The sequence below is a fragment of the Lonchura striata genome, chromosome 3 (genome assembly GCF_046129695.1).
Source record: "Lonchura striata isolate bLonStr1 chromosome 3, bLonStr1.mat, whole genome shotgun sequence".
Taxonomy (NCBI): domain Eukaryota; kingdom Metazoa; phylum Chordata; class Aves; order Passeriformes; family Estrildidae; genus Lonchura; species Lonchura striata.
Window position 1 is genome coordinate 5261205 of NC_134605.1, and position 13181 is coordinate 5274385.

The 13181-nt window shown below is 39.7% G+C and overlaps 1 protein-coding gene across 4 annotated transcripts in view; it reads left to right on the forward strand.

Moving 5' to 3' along the window:
- Positions 1–13181, forward strand: part of DAAM2 (dishevelled associated activator of morphogenesis 2) — a 202906-nt gene that overhangs the window by 12512 nt on the left and 177213 nt on the right. For 2 of the 4 annotated variants that reach the window (XM_031504232.2, XM_031504231.2), the window contains one exon: positions 5762–5898. The exons of 1 other annotated variant lie outside the window; for it this stretch is intronic. The gene's annotated coding sequence lies outside the window, so the exon portion shown is untranslated. Of the gene's footprint in view, positions 1–2496; positions 2879–5761; positions 5899–13181 lie in introns of those variants that run through there. One more of the 4 variants, XM_031504233.2, reaches the window with a different exon arrangement.

Consider the following 13181-nt stretch of genomic DNA (forward strand, 5'->3'; position numbering starts at 1 on the left):
CATTAGCACACTCCAGTGACTGGGGTGCAGCGTGCTGACCAAAACCTCCACATACTTCAGGAATAAGGTAATCTAGTTTTTTGTTAAAGTCTAAACATGATTTATCTAATGGTGATTTAGAACTTAAATAGAAGCAAATCTAGAGAAGTGGGCTAAATATTTTTCTCATTTAGCTGAGTTGTCTAAACACCAGGGACTAAAATGAGCTTATGCAGAACCTTCTAACACTGAGTGAGTCAGGCATGATTATCCCTCTTTTAGAGAGTACAGAGTCACAGACATGAATTGGCTTGCCCATGCCCACACAGAAATGCTCAGGTAATGTCAGCATTAGAACTTAGTTACTCAGAAACACACAGATGTGCAGCAGGTACTGTACTTCTTCCCACCCTAAGTGCCATAAAGACTGCTTGCAAGGTCACACTCATCTTAAAACTTTTCTGAGTATGGGTTTTCTGTTTCATTTTGATTTTCTTTTTAGTATAAAAATAATAACAACTAAAGCAAAGTATTTCAACATGCACATTTTCATCATCATTGAAAAAATACAGTTCCTTGGATCTGAAAACATTTGTACCTGTAGAACATTCTTTTATTGGCTCTTCTGGGTAAACCTGTACACACTGGTGAAAATTGGAAGAGAACATATGAAGATTTTCAAAAGTGATTGAAGAAAATTTCCCTGGCCCTAGCAAAGCACAACACCGAAAATGAGAGGGAAAGCAATTTAAAGGAAACCAGTAAGCTCTAAAGGTTCAGAAAACTTCAGGTTGATGCTGATGCTGAAACTTAGGTTTCCTGTCTCATGATAATTTATGAATACTTTTGTCTCTCCCTTGATCTTGGGCACAACTGTTTGTGTCAACTTCCCTGTGTCCCAGAGTAGAATCTGCAGGCCCTTTCCTTTAAAGCCTTTGGAATTTACATAACCCTGCAATTGTAGCAATGCAAAATGTGGCTCTGGTTACAATACCAAGGGTTTAGGGAACTCAGGGAGAGACTGTAGCAGCAAAGGCATAAAAGTAAAGCAAAACACAACTCTACATGCTGTTTTAATTTTCAGCAGCCACGTGAGAACTGTCCTGCAGTTCCCGGCTATAAATAAATCTCTGCCATCATAGGAAGACAAAAACCAAAACAGTTCACATTCCTCCCAAATTTTCTTAAGGTTATAAAAAATAAAGGAATGGTAAATATTTCAAAAGTAGAGTGTGTCTTTGCTAAGGAATGTCAGATTGTTGCTCAAGGGGGTTGATATTTGCATTTAGCAAAGAAATTTGGCATTAAACCTCTCCTTCTCTGCTCCATCTCTGCCAGCTCTTTTAAGAAAACCACTTAGGACTGCACATAGAATGTTTGCCAGGCAATACTACTTAGAACTCTGTGCATTCACTGCCTTAGTGTCAGCTGAGGCAGGAACTTCCTTTGAGATGAATGAGCATTACACAGAAGTATGACTGCTGCTTCTTGTCAGATGCTACGTCCTTGTTCTTTTATAGGGTGTGTTAGGAAGGTGGAGACAAGGATCACTCCATTGCATAGTGAGATGTTGTGGCACTGATAAGTGTATGTGTGAATAGAGAATCAAACAATGCCCACACCAAAAGTAATACTATAAAAAGAAGCAGGCCTGCTTGATAAGTAAGATTGGAGTTATTGCATGTGGCTGAACAAAGATTTGGTCTCCTGTTCAAATCCATTTTTTTCATCAGAGTGAAAAATTGCAAATGTTGTAGGACAAGCTACCTCACTTTAAGACTCAGGGATGAGAAGATGCAATGCCATGTGAATTGCATGACTAACGATAGCTCTTCAAGGGATGTAAGGACAGACTGAATCATGAGGTGGTGACAAGGACATGAATGGAGATAACCTCTAGTAGAGAGCCCTAGAGTAAACAGGCCCATGTGAGGGTTTCTGTATTTTGATGAAATGAAAAGGTTTTGTTGAAACATCTTTCTTAGAAGGTAGTGATGCTTTAAATTTTAGCCAGTCCAAGGCAACAACAGAGGGACAAGTCTACCAAGTGTTAGTATGGTGAAGTCCCAGGTGGTAATACTGGAGACTAAGAAAGAAATATCAACAACAGCAAACTGGGAAGGAATTGTGGTATACAGGAAAACTGATTTAAATTGACCCCAAGCTGTGGTATTGATTTGAATGGGCATGAGGTCTCCCAGAACAAGATCCATTTGAATTTCTGAGTGTTCCCTAAAAACACAGGAAGGAAAGCTGCAGCAGAGGAGGAGTCTGATGTTGCTGTGAAATGTTTCTACAATTATAGCATCTGTTTCACACTACCTCATCATGGTGATGCACCACAAGACAGTTGAGATCTTGTGGGAAATAAACCAGGGCTTTGGTGGATGCCTGTTATAGATCAAAAGAATGAGTAAAGAAGACCTTCTTTGGACAGCTGGAGGAAGCTCATGACCACCTCACTGTTTGCTGGAAGGGCAATACCACCGAGCACAAGAAGTCCAGGAGGTTTTTGGAGTGATGACAACTTCCTAACACAGATAATGATTGAGCTGAAGAGAAGAGTCACTCTACTGGACCTCTGGCATTTACAAACAAGGAAGAACAGACTGGGGGTGTGAAAGTCAAGGGCAACTTTGGCTGCAGTGACCGTGGGATGACAGATTTCGGATCCTGAGAGGAGGGAGCAGTACAAAAAAAACAGGATAACAACCTTAGAATTCAGGAGAGTAGACTGTAACCTGATCAGAGACATCCTTGAAAGAATTCCGCCATACATGCTATCAGACAAGAAGAGAGGTCCATGAGAGTCCAGTGATTTTCAAGGATCACATTTTTTAAACTCAAGTTCATCGCGATGAGCAGGGAATGAAACAAAAGTGTCAGGAGGCATGTGCAGGTAAGCAAAGAGCTTCTAACTAAACATAAAAGGAAGTTTACAAGAGGTGGGAGTGTGGTTAGATGACTTGTAGTGAATATAGTCACCATCTGAATCTCTGGTGATGGGATAAGGAAAATCAAGACCCACCTGGCCTTGAGTCTGCTAAGGGACATACAGGACAACAAAGGGAGAACGATTGCAAAAGAAAGAAGAGGGAAAAATTAGACCCACTGTTGAAAAGTCTAGGGAACCTGGTGACACAAAAAAAGGATGAGATGCTCAAGTTTTATTCACTGTAATCTTCACTGGAAGTACTCACCTTGAGAAATCCTGTGCCTGTCTGACCTGTGAGTCCAACATATGGAATAAGGAATACTCACCTTCGATGAATAAGAATTGGGTTAGTAAATATTTAACTGAACTGTACAAACAAACAAGTCCCTGGTACCTAATAGGAGCCACCCAAAAATGCTGATGAAGCTGTTTAATATGAATGTGAAACAATCGTTGAATAGCTTTGAAAGGTTATAGTCACTGGGGGAGAGTCCTGAGGACACGAAAAAAGCAGTTGTCATTTTTATCTTCAAGAGGGACAAGAAAGGTTGCCTGGATAGGATAGGGAGCCTCATCTCAATCCCTAGAAAGGTGAAGCAATACACCATCCTAGAAACCAATTCCAAACATATGAAGGACAAGAATATGACCAGAAGTACTCAGCACAAATCCATAAGGAGAAATCATTCCTGACCATCCCAATAGCCGCCTGTGGTAGGGAGAGACTGGTAGATGCTGTTTATCTTGACTTTAGTAAGGCTTTTGACACTTTTACATAACATCCTTATTGACAAACTGATGAGCTATGGGCTAGATAAGTGATTAGTGACATGGCTTAGTAGCTAGCTGAGCTGCTAGAAAGGCTACAAAGGTTGTGGTCAGCAGCAAAAAGATCAGCTGCAGGCCACACAAATACATTACCCCAGGTTTAGTTCTGGGATACAAAACTGTTTAACATCTTAATTAATGGCCTGGGTGATGGGACTGACTGTACCTTAGGCAAGTTTGCTGACAACATAAAACTGGGAAAAAAATTGATAGACCAGATGGTTATAGTGCTGTTTGGAGGCATCTCAATAGGAATCTCATGGAATTCAACCAAGGAAAAAACCAAAAATACCTTTTCCTGAGGAGGAAAAGCCTCATGCATCAGTACAGGCTGAGGCCAACCAGTTGGAAAAGAGCCTTGTGCAAAAGGACTCGGAGTTCTGGTAGGCAACAATTTGAACACGAGCCTGAACTGTACCACTGTGGCAGACAACAGCCTTGGAAAATATTAATAAAAACTGCCAGCATGTCAAAACAAATTATCTTTCCTCTCTGCTCAACATTGGTGGGACCCATCTGGAGGGTTGTTGTCCAGTTCTGGGGTTCTGCAGGGCAATAAAGAGATAGAGAGAGTGCAATAAAAGGCTGTAAAGATAGTTAAAGGACTGGTGTATCTGACATAGAAGGAGAGAAAGAGAGACCTGGAACTGCTTATCAATATATATGAATAATTTAATGTGTGTGTGATCAAACCACTGAAACAAGCTGCTAAATGACATTGTGGAGGGTCCACATGTGAGAATACTCAAAACCTGACTGGATGGGGCTCCAGGCAACCTTTCCTAGTTGATTCCTCTTTGAGCACAAGGTTTGGAGGAGATGATTGCCAGAGGTCTCATCCAGCCTTAACAGTTCTGTGCTCTGTGATATCTATTTTTTATTCCTCATGGTTGTATTGAAGCAGTTCAAGAATTGTGATCACAGCTGGCACTTATTTTTTTGGCCAAAGTACTATTTGTGATGGACTGTCCCATATTTTCTTAAAATAAGTGACACCAGAGCAAAAATCAGAAATTGTGGTGGAGGTTTTTGGGGGGTGAGGAATTTCTGCCTGTGCTATATACAGTTTGAGGCTGGGTAGAGGACTTCACTCTCTTGTGATTCTAATATGATGTCTTTCCCCAGTATCAAACACTTACAGGGTGGTGGGGAGAAGAGAGAGAGACAGAGAGGCCCGAATTTGGCTAATGCTGATAGACCTGTGTTAAAGTTGATACTGTTCCTTCATGTGGTTAATGAGGGAAAAACAAAGCCCTGTTTTTCTGTTATGCCCCAAAGACTACAGTTTCTATGAATAACCTTAAGGCACACACATGGAGAAATTGACAATTCTAATGATGTTTGTTCTAAAACAGATTAGTTAAATACCATGGGAAGCAAACAAGGAAAAGGTCGCCTTAATGGTATTTCCTAAAGTGGCAGTACAGCAGCATTTGTGGAATGTCCTAGAGCACACTCATTTGGCTTTAATAAAAACTAATGAAAAAATCCAACAACAAGAAAATTAGCTGAATGATAAAAGCAAATAATTCAAAACAGACTTCCTTATAAATCCTGGAAATCATCTGTTTAGAGCATCTGATAGAAAGAATACAACGCAAATAGTTCTCTACCATCTGAAAAACATCTTTTGTATGTTAATCACGCTATGTGCAGAAAAAAAGGTGTTTCTTTTCCTTTATAAATGATCACTTATGATCCCTATACTCACAGTTAATGTATAGAGTGACAAATCAATTTGTCCGCAGTGCAGTTGCAATCAGTGTTGAAGATATAGTGGAAAATATGAGATATTCATATGGGATTTGATTGTAGAATTATTTGATTGTAGCATATTAAGAGCACTGCTGAGTGCTTCAGTGAAGAAGACTAGTCTTGCAATGAAAATAAAAGAGACCATATAGGAACCTCTGTATATATTTCTTCTGTAATGTCATTTGAAAGTGAAAAAACATTGGAGATGCCTTTTATATTGAGAGAAAGCTAAAAAGAACTATTTATTTGCAATTGTTTCTCTAGACGACCATCTCTGTATTCAAAGCAGCTGTATTAATTGATCTGAAGTGGGGCTCTTTCTGCACAGTGAGGACCTGAACTGAACAGAGACGTACAGAGAGAAAGAGAAGAGCGAGTCAGAAACTACACAGATCATCCAGGTTAGTACTGATTTGCATATGGGGAATGGAAGAGGAACAGAATACCAGGGAAAAAATTGCTATAATTTTGTTTTCTTAAACATGTATGATGTGTCCTACATTCACCAGGATACTGCAAGGTGGTAAGATGTTTTTTCAACTTTAGAGCAAAGTTACAGCAAACAGGGCCTCACAAGCCCCAGTAATGGAAAAACAAGGTGTGTTTAGAAGCAGCACATATCCTAATGCCAAAAAAATTGTAACCTCCAATCCCACCTGTGTTTTTACCCCATCACCATTTCAGCAGAACAGAGCTGGTATCTAGGCTGCACTACAAATGTTAGTCACACCATTACTCTGTCTGAAGGCCAACATACTAACTTGGTTTTGATTATAATTGTAGTCTTAAGCAGAGGCAGTTCTTGTAAGTTAATAAATAGACTTATTGGAAATGGTAGTTTAGTAATATTCTTGATTTTATGCTCCTTCCTTCCTTCCTTCCTTCCTTCCTTCCTTCCTTCCTTCCTTCCTTCCTTCCTTCCTTCCTTCCTTCCTTCCTTCCTTCCTTCCTTCCTTCCTTCCTTCCTTCCTTCCTTCCTTCCTTCCTTCCCCTAGTGTCTCATGATTTTCAGTGTCCTTTCTATTTTCTCTTGTACGCTTGCAACAGTGATTTACAGAGACAAAATAATGTGAAGCCTTTTCTCCCCCTGGTATTTGCACTTTATGTGATGCTGTGAGTTCTTGTGACCCAGTTCCCCAGTGACACCAGCTCTGCAGCAGGCTTTACATGAGTGTAATGTGAGTGGGGAGTGTGGCAGAGTTAAGAAAGTGCCTGATGTGAATGGGCAGGGCACTGGCAAATCAGTGGGCAGGGCTCAAGCTTCATCATCCTTCTGATGAACTGAGCAGTAAGTTTCCTGTGGTTGTCTCCATACTGTCTTTCTGTCAGTATCCTAAATAGTTTCCACAGCTGTTAGAACCTCACACACACCATTGCAAAAAATACAAGTGCTAAATTTAGATTCTGTCATGTGAAACAAAACATGATGTTTGGCTCACAGCTCCAGTTTTCTATATGTGTGTGGTTATGTATTCAAAATATATAGATTTGCTCCCCATAATTTTAAAACATTATTATTTTACATCTTTGAAGTCTTTTGAGAAACTGACAAATTAATTCCTGATTAGCTACATCCCTCTAGGTGACCAGGTTCTTCTCTGGCATGTGCAGTGGTCCAGGAGCAAATAGTTTGAGGGGCTCAGTCTGTGCATGAACATCTTCCATAGAATCAGGGCCACTACCTGGTTAAATATGTGCTGCTCTCCTGGCATACACCAAGTTTCCCTCCGGCACAGACTGCCAGGATGGAATTAAAGCTTGCAGAACCTGGGTGTGCCCCTCTTCACTCAACTGCTTCACAGAGAAAGAAATGTATTTTTTGTCTCCAGAGCAACTCTGCCTTTTGGTAAACACGTATGTACTACTTAGCACCTCACTGGAGCATGGGTGCTCTGCATTGCCTGTCAAATGAACCCTCTTGCCAAGTACAACAAAGACAGTTTGCTTCTCTCTTGCCCTCACCCTCACAGTCCAGCAGATTTCCAAGAAAGCAAGGCAGTATCCTTTGCCTAGAAGCAAGGAGCCACCTTTCCGTAGGAACATTGTCCCACTTCCAGGACTCCTAAGCATACAGGAATTCCTGTAAAGAAGGTCAAGTATCCTTCGGGAAAGTGTGTGTCACAAAGTAGGACAGATTTCATGTGATGAAAATTATGTCTAAGAAAAATCAGGGCAGGTTAAGAGCAGTTTAATAGAGAGAGGGCAAAAAACCCCAAAGCAAAACAAACAAACAAAAATCCAAACCCAAACTAGACTAAAACACCAAAGGCCTCAAAGCCAAGATAAAGAGTGGCTATCAAATACTGAAACTAAATGTCATTTGCAGTTAATTGCTATAATAAGGTCAACTGCCTTCCTAAGTGATTTCTGCTTCTTATTAGGGGATCAGTGCTGCTGATTAGTTTGCATGTAAACTTCCAAGAACATGAATAATCAGAGTTTAGCAAGACACACCAACTGAAACTAATTCTTCTAGGTCTCCTGCAAAGAATACACAGTAAGCAAATGTTGTCCCCTGTGCAGCATCACTGATTGATCCAGTACTTTTTGCTCCAGCTACTTTCTTTTCCACTGAGATGCTACAAAGCACTTTAAAGCTCTCAGAACTGGCTATATTGAAGTAATTTTCAAAGGAAGTGAGTTTTCTTGGTAGAAGAGGAGCAGTGGGACAGCTCAGTCATGAATTCTGCAAAAAGGAGGATATTTAGCTGGAGTTCCCTGCCTGCTGAGCAGTTGTTTCAGGATCCAGTAGTAGCCAAGTATCATTTTAAAAATCCCAAGGCTGTTCTATTGGGTTTTAACATGCCTCTGTCAGCTTATAGACCACAGAGTTACAAGGGCAGTTTAAAAACTGACATTACTGTTTCACTTTCATTTTGTGTCAACCAGAATAAAGGATCTGGCCTAGATCCTGTATCAGAATAACAAGGGGAAATAGCCTTTCCATTTCCATTTCTCTGTTCCTTTGATATAAACCACTTTGATTTTTCCTGGAAGTCACCGAGATCTCTGTCTTCAAAGCTGGAGACTGGCTTTACTTCTGACTATATTAATGCCCTTTTCTTGGCTGGAACAAAACTTGTTGATATAAATCATTGGTAATTAAATGATGGTCAATAGAACATCAGGTATTTCCTAATCACTCCCAAAACTTAAAAAGGCCCCCAAGCCCCTCCCCTCTATGCAGCTAAACAAGTCCATGTGCATATATCAGGGGAATAAAAAGGAAAACAACCCCTGATCATTCAGAGCCCAAACTAAATTTTAATTACTATTAGTGGAAGTTTATGTTGCAGTGCAGCTTAATCAGCTTGGATTCTTTTTAAAAAAGGCAAAAAAAAAATATTTCAAATGAAAAACATTGAAGTATGTCATTATACAGACCATTATTGGAATAGCTGCCTAGGGACAAGCTCATGCCAGCTGCCTTAGTTCACGTATTTAGTAAAATGTAAACAACAACATATGCATAATAATATTTGTGATACAGATCACCTGCCTGCATACTGCATCTTTCTGTGACGTGACCATTTGGTAGAACAGAGATTTTTAAAATTAAAATTATTCCTCTGGAAGATGGGAAAATATATACAGAATAGAAGGAAGCAATCAAAAATGAGGGGAAGGCAGAGGAAGATTCCATTTTACAAATCAGTGCCCTCTAGTTTCCTAAATGAAATTCATCTGAACAACTATTTTTCTAAAGCTCTGGTCTGTGCAAAATCTCATGAAGAAGTTCAAAATGACTATAAGGTGTCAGGTGTGAACACAACACAAATTTCTTCAAGGGAGGCAAATGAAGCCATGATGAAGTTGCTGACTACAAATATTTACAGTTGTCAGGGGCTGGTAACTACCTTTAATTGCCTACAGATGATCAGAGTTTTAGTGGCAGGAAATTTAATCTAATTCTGGCTGATTCTGATTCTCTTGCCTTCAGGGATGAGGGTTTGAGCTGGCCTGTTATCTGAAAATGGAGGTTCTCTCTTTGAAGATGCTTGAGATATATCAAGGAAAACTACAGGGGAAAAAAGAAACAACACTTGTAAAAGTTGCATATTTTTTTCTTTTTACTTCCAGTTGAAGTAAAGACAACTCACTCTCTAAAAGCTCCTAAGCGCCTTCTTTTTGGAGAGTAAATGCCTTTCTTCTTTCCATAGCTGTTATCCAAGATGCAGCAAATACTGATGCTTTCTTTATTTCTTTCTCTCTTTCTTTCTCCCTCTTTCTTTCTCTCTTCTCTTTCTCTTTCTCTCTCTCTCTCTCTTTTCATGCTCCTTTGCCAGCACACAACTTGTGCAGACCACTCACTACATCTTAACCAATACAAGGTCAAGTATTTAATGGGCTTTAGAAGCCAATAAAAGAAGACAAGGAGCTGTAAACAACACAGGGAAAAGGATGAAAATTGAAATGTGCTGCCTTCAGGAAGGTCCACTAGCAACTTACTATGATGGATACAAATTTGAATGCAGTTTAATTTGACCCAAATTTTGTGGTGTGGGTCATTTTATAAAAGGAAAACCCAATCTTTTAAATTTAAGAACAATTAGTAGAAGTAGCTTGATAACTAGTACATTGATTTCAGGTATTTTCAAGAAATTATCTTCATATTGAATGTCATAACTTCTCTTAATTATATAACTCTTACAGATCTGATAAGATTTAGTTTCTAGGAACAAATTTATTTATTTGTTCCTATTTTTTTTTTTTAATTGAGAAAATAAACTCACAAAACTAAATGTTTGTTCTGGGTTTGCAGTGGCATCTTACACAACCATATTCTTCCACACTGTAAAGAATGCTGCAGGAAAATAATGACATCAATAAATAACAACAGCAATAAATGAGATGCAAGCTAACCCTGTCACAGTTTCATTCAAACATCCTGAATATACTCATGTGTAAATGCATACATGCATGCACAAGTGCGTACATACATTATGGTTCATCAAGTGCAAAAAAAATCTTGTGGGGTTACAAGTTATGAATTTTAAATAATAATGAATTTTATTTGAGATGAGCCTTGACCAGATCTTTTCTTTTTGAAAGCTCAAGGCAGGTCCTCAAAGTGATATATCAACAACATTGAAGATGTTGGTTAGGTTATGTGGCAAGCACATTTCTCTCAGACTCAGGATTTTTCATAGAGGTGCACAGAGAGAAATGAAAGAGAATACAATTTATATTTCTGCTCCTTGTTTTTCCCATGTGGAATGTGTTTGGAGAATTGTTTACCTGGAGTGAGTGCTTGATTGGATTCTGGTGAGGATTGTTTGAGCCTGATGGCCAATCCAACCCACCTGGGGCTGGACTCTCATGCGAGAGGGTCATGAGTTGTGTTAAAGTAGTATGTAGTTTTAGTATCTTCCTTTTTTTATAGCATATTAATGTATTTTAGCATAGTTATAATAAAGAAATCATTCAGCCTTCTGAATTGAGCCAGACATTGTCATTCCTTCCCATTGGGTTCACCTGCATTTACAATAAGGTTAGGATTGAAAAACTTTAATCTGAAAAAGTATCTATCTATCTATCTATCTATTTATCTATCTATCTATCTATCTATCTATCTAGGTATCCCTGAAATGAAGTGTCTTTATTCATCTGGCAGTCAGTGAGAGTGGAATCCAGCCTTTAGATCAGACGGTGTGATTTCCACCTAAAGTTAAAAATAATTTTAGGGGGATTTTATAAACTAAAAGAATGTACATGAATTTCTATTATATTGACTAGATATGCCTCATTTCATCCCCTCAGCAGCACGGGACAGAATTTTGTGCGTTTCACTGGTAAGTGACAATAGTGATGGATCCACCACCACATTACAACCAACGCCAGTGTAGAGCAGGAATGTTGCTCTGTATTTCAGACTGGAGGGATGCTCAGAACGCCGTGTGGCATTTCAGAGGCTGCAGAAGTGATGGGAGGGTAGGAAAGGCCTGTTAGTCCTGGGCCCTGTGGTGACTGAGCTGCTGAGCCTGTGGCTGCACGGGCTGGTGGTGTCAGGCAAGGCACGCAGCCAAGCACAGAGCCGTGGTGTTTACTGCCACTGGCAGATGGAGCAGGCAGCCTGGCACTGGGTGCCCTCTCACAATGGACACTTTTGTTGTTAGAGTAATATACCCGTGTCCTTTTGTTTTGATGAGGGATCTAACAAACACTTCATCTCTACAGAGGTGGAGCAACATCTCAGAAACGTTTTTGCTTCTATCTTCTGAAAGGAATACGGTTTTGAGCAGCAAACTATTTGATTTTCTATGTCCCTTTCCCCTTTTCACTCCTAACTATTCTGGGCGCTTATACACAAATAACACTACAGCTTTTTTGGTTTTGACCTTGGTCTTCAGAACCTACAAATTCTTGTGAAAATAGGTGATTTCTTTAATAGTTTTATTCCTAAATTCAGGAGGAGCTGCCTTTGTAGGTATGTTTGTGCTGCCTTGCAAAGTAGACATTATGTGATACACTGTTCAGAGAGACAAACACACCTTTTTCTTTTTTTGCACCTTTAGCAGGACTTTTAGTTTTGCTGTTCCCTATAAACTAAGACAGCAAAATACCTCCTATTAAATATCACTTCTTGTGCAAGGGGAATGCTCCACTGAATCAAACATTTCTGCAAACTGCAACACTTTTCAGTTTTCTCTGAGGTATCTCTAGTTCAGTGTTTAATAATAAAAACCACTGGATTCACCATCAGCTTCTATTCCAAGCTGTTACTAATGCAAGTATTGAATTATGTAACACCAAAGTTTAATGCACGTCATTGTAATTGAGCGAAGAGAGTCACAAAAAGAATTAGTTATTATCTAGTTTCATTTACTGGTGACTAAATACTGAAGCATGCAGCAGAATTCAAATTCTATGTCCTTGTTTAATATACCACACATTTCTCCTAGAGCCAGTAATAGAAAACAGGAGTTGTGCTGCAGCCATGAGACAATGCTCTGTCAATGGAACATCCAGATGCTGCGGTGAGAGGGGGCCAGCTTTCACATGGGATTATGAGGAGAGTAAGGAGCAACATATGTAAGGAACTGCAGATATTCCTTTTTTATCTTAACATTTATGGTGATGAGATCATTCTTTCAGTGGCACAAGCCTGTTTCCTGCTGGCACTTTCTAGTGTTTTGCCTGTTCTTGTTTTGTGGAGCAGTGGAGCATCACTTTAGCTTCCCTCCAGCCCCCGGTTTCTCTCCATCATTGGTATCTTTGCCATTCCATTTCCCATCCACTGCAGCACCTCACTCTATCTCATAGACAGACACTGCCTGCTTTGAACATATCAGAACAACCTTAGCTACGGCACCAAATGGATCACAGCTTTGTCTTAAAGATGGGAAAGATGTTAAAGATGTTTAATTAACTTTTAACTAATGGATAAGGGCCATTTCTCTTTGTTTCATTGTATCATTACAAATGGTTCAGTGTGGGGCTGGGAGCTTTGGTAATGTGAGCATGCCTAAGCCCTGTGTCCTGGCCTGCTGCTGCAGGTTAGTTTCTAGGGCTGGATACAGGTCACTGTGTCCAGAACCTTTGCTGTAGTAAGGAGAGGGATGCAAGAGAAAGAACTGGTTAATCATTCCCAGGTCTTCTTTCAGGCTTTCTTTCCTCTTCCAATAAGAAACTGAGAAGTTAAGAGGTGAGGAGGAGGGGGACCAAGGCAATTAGATGGAACTCG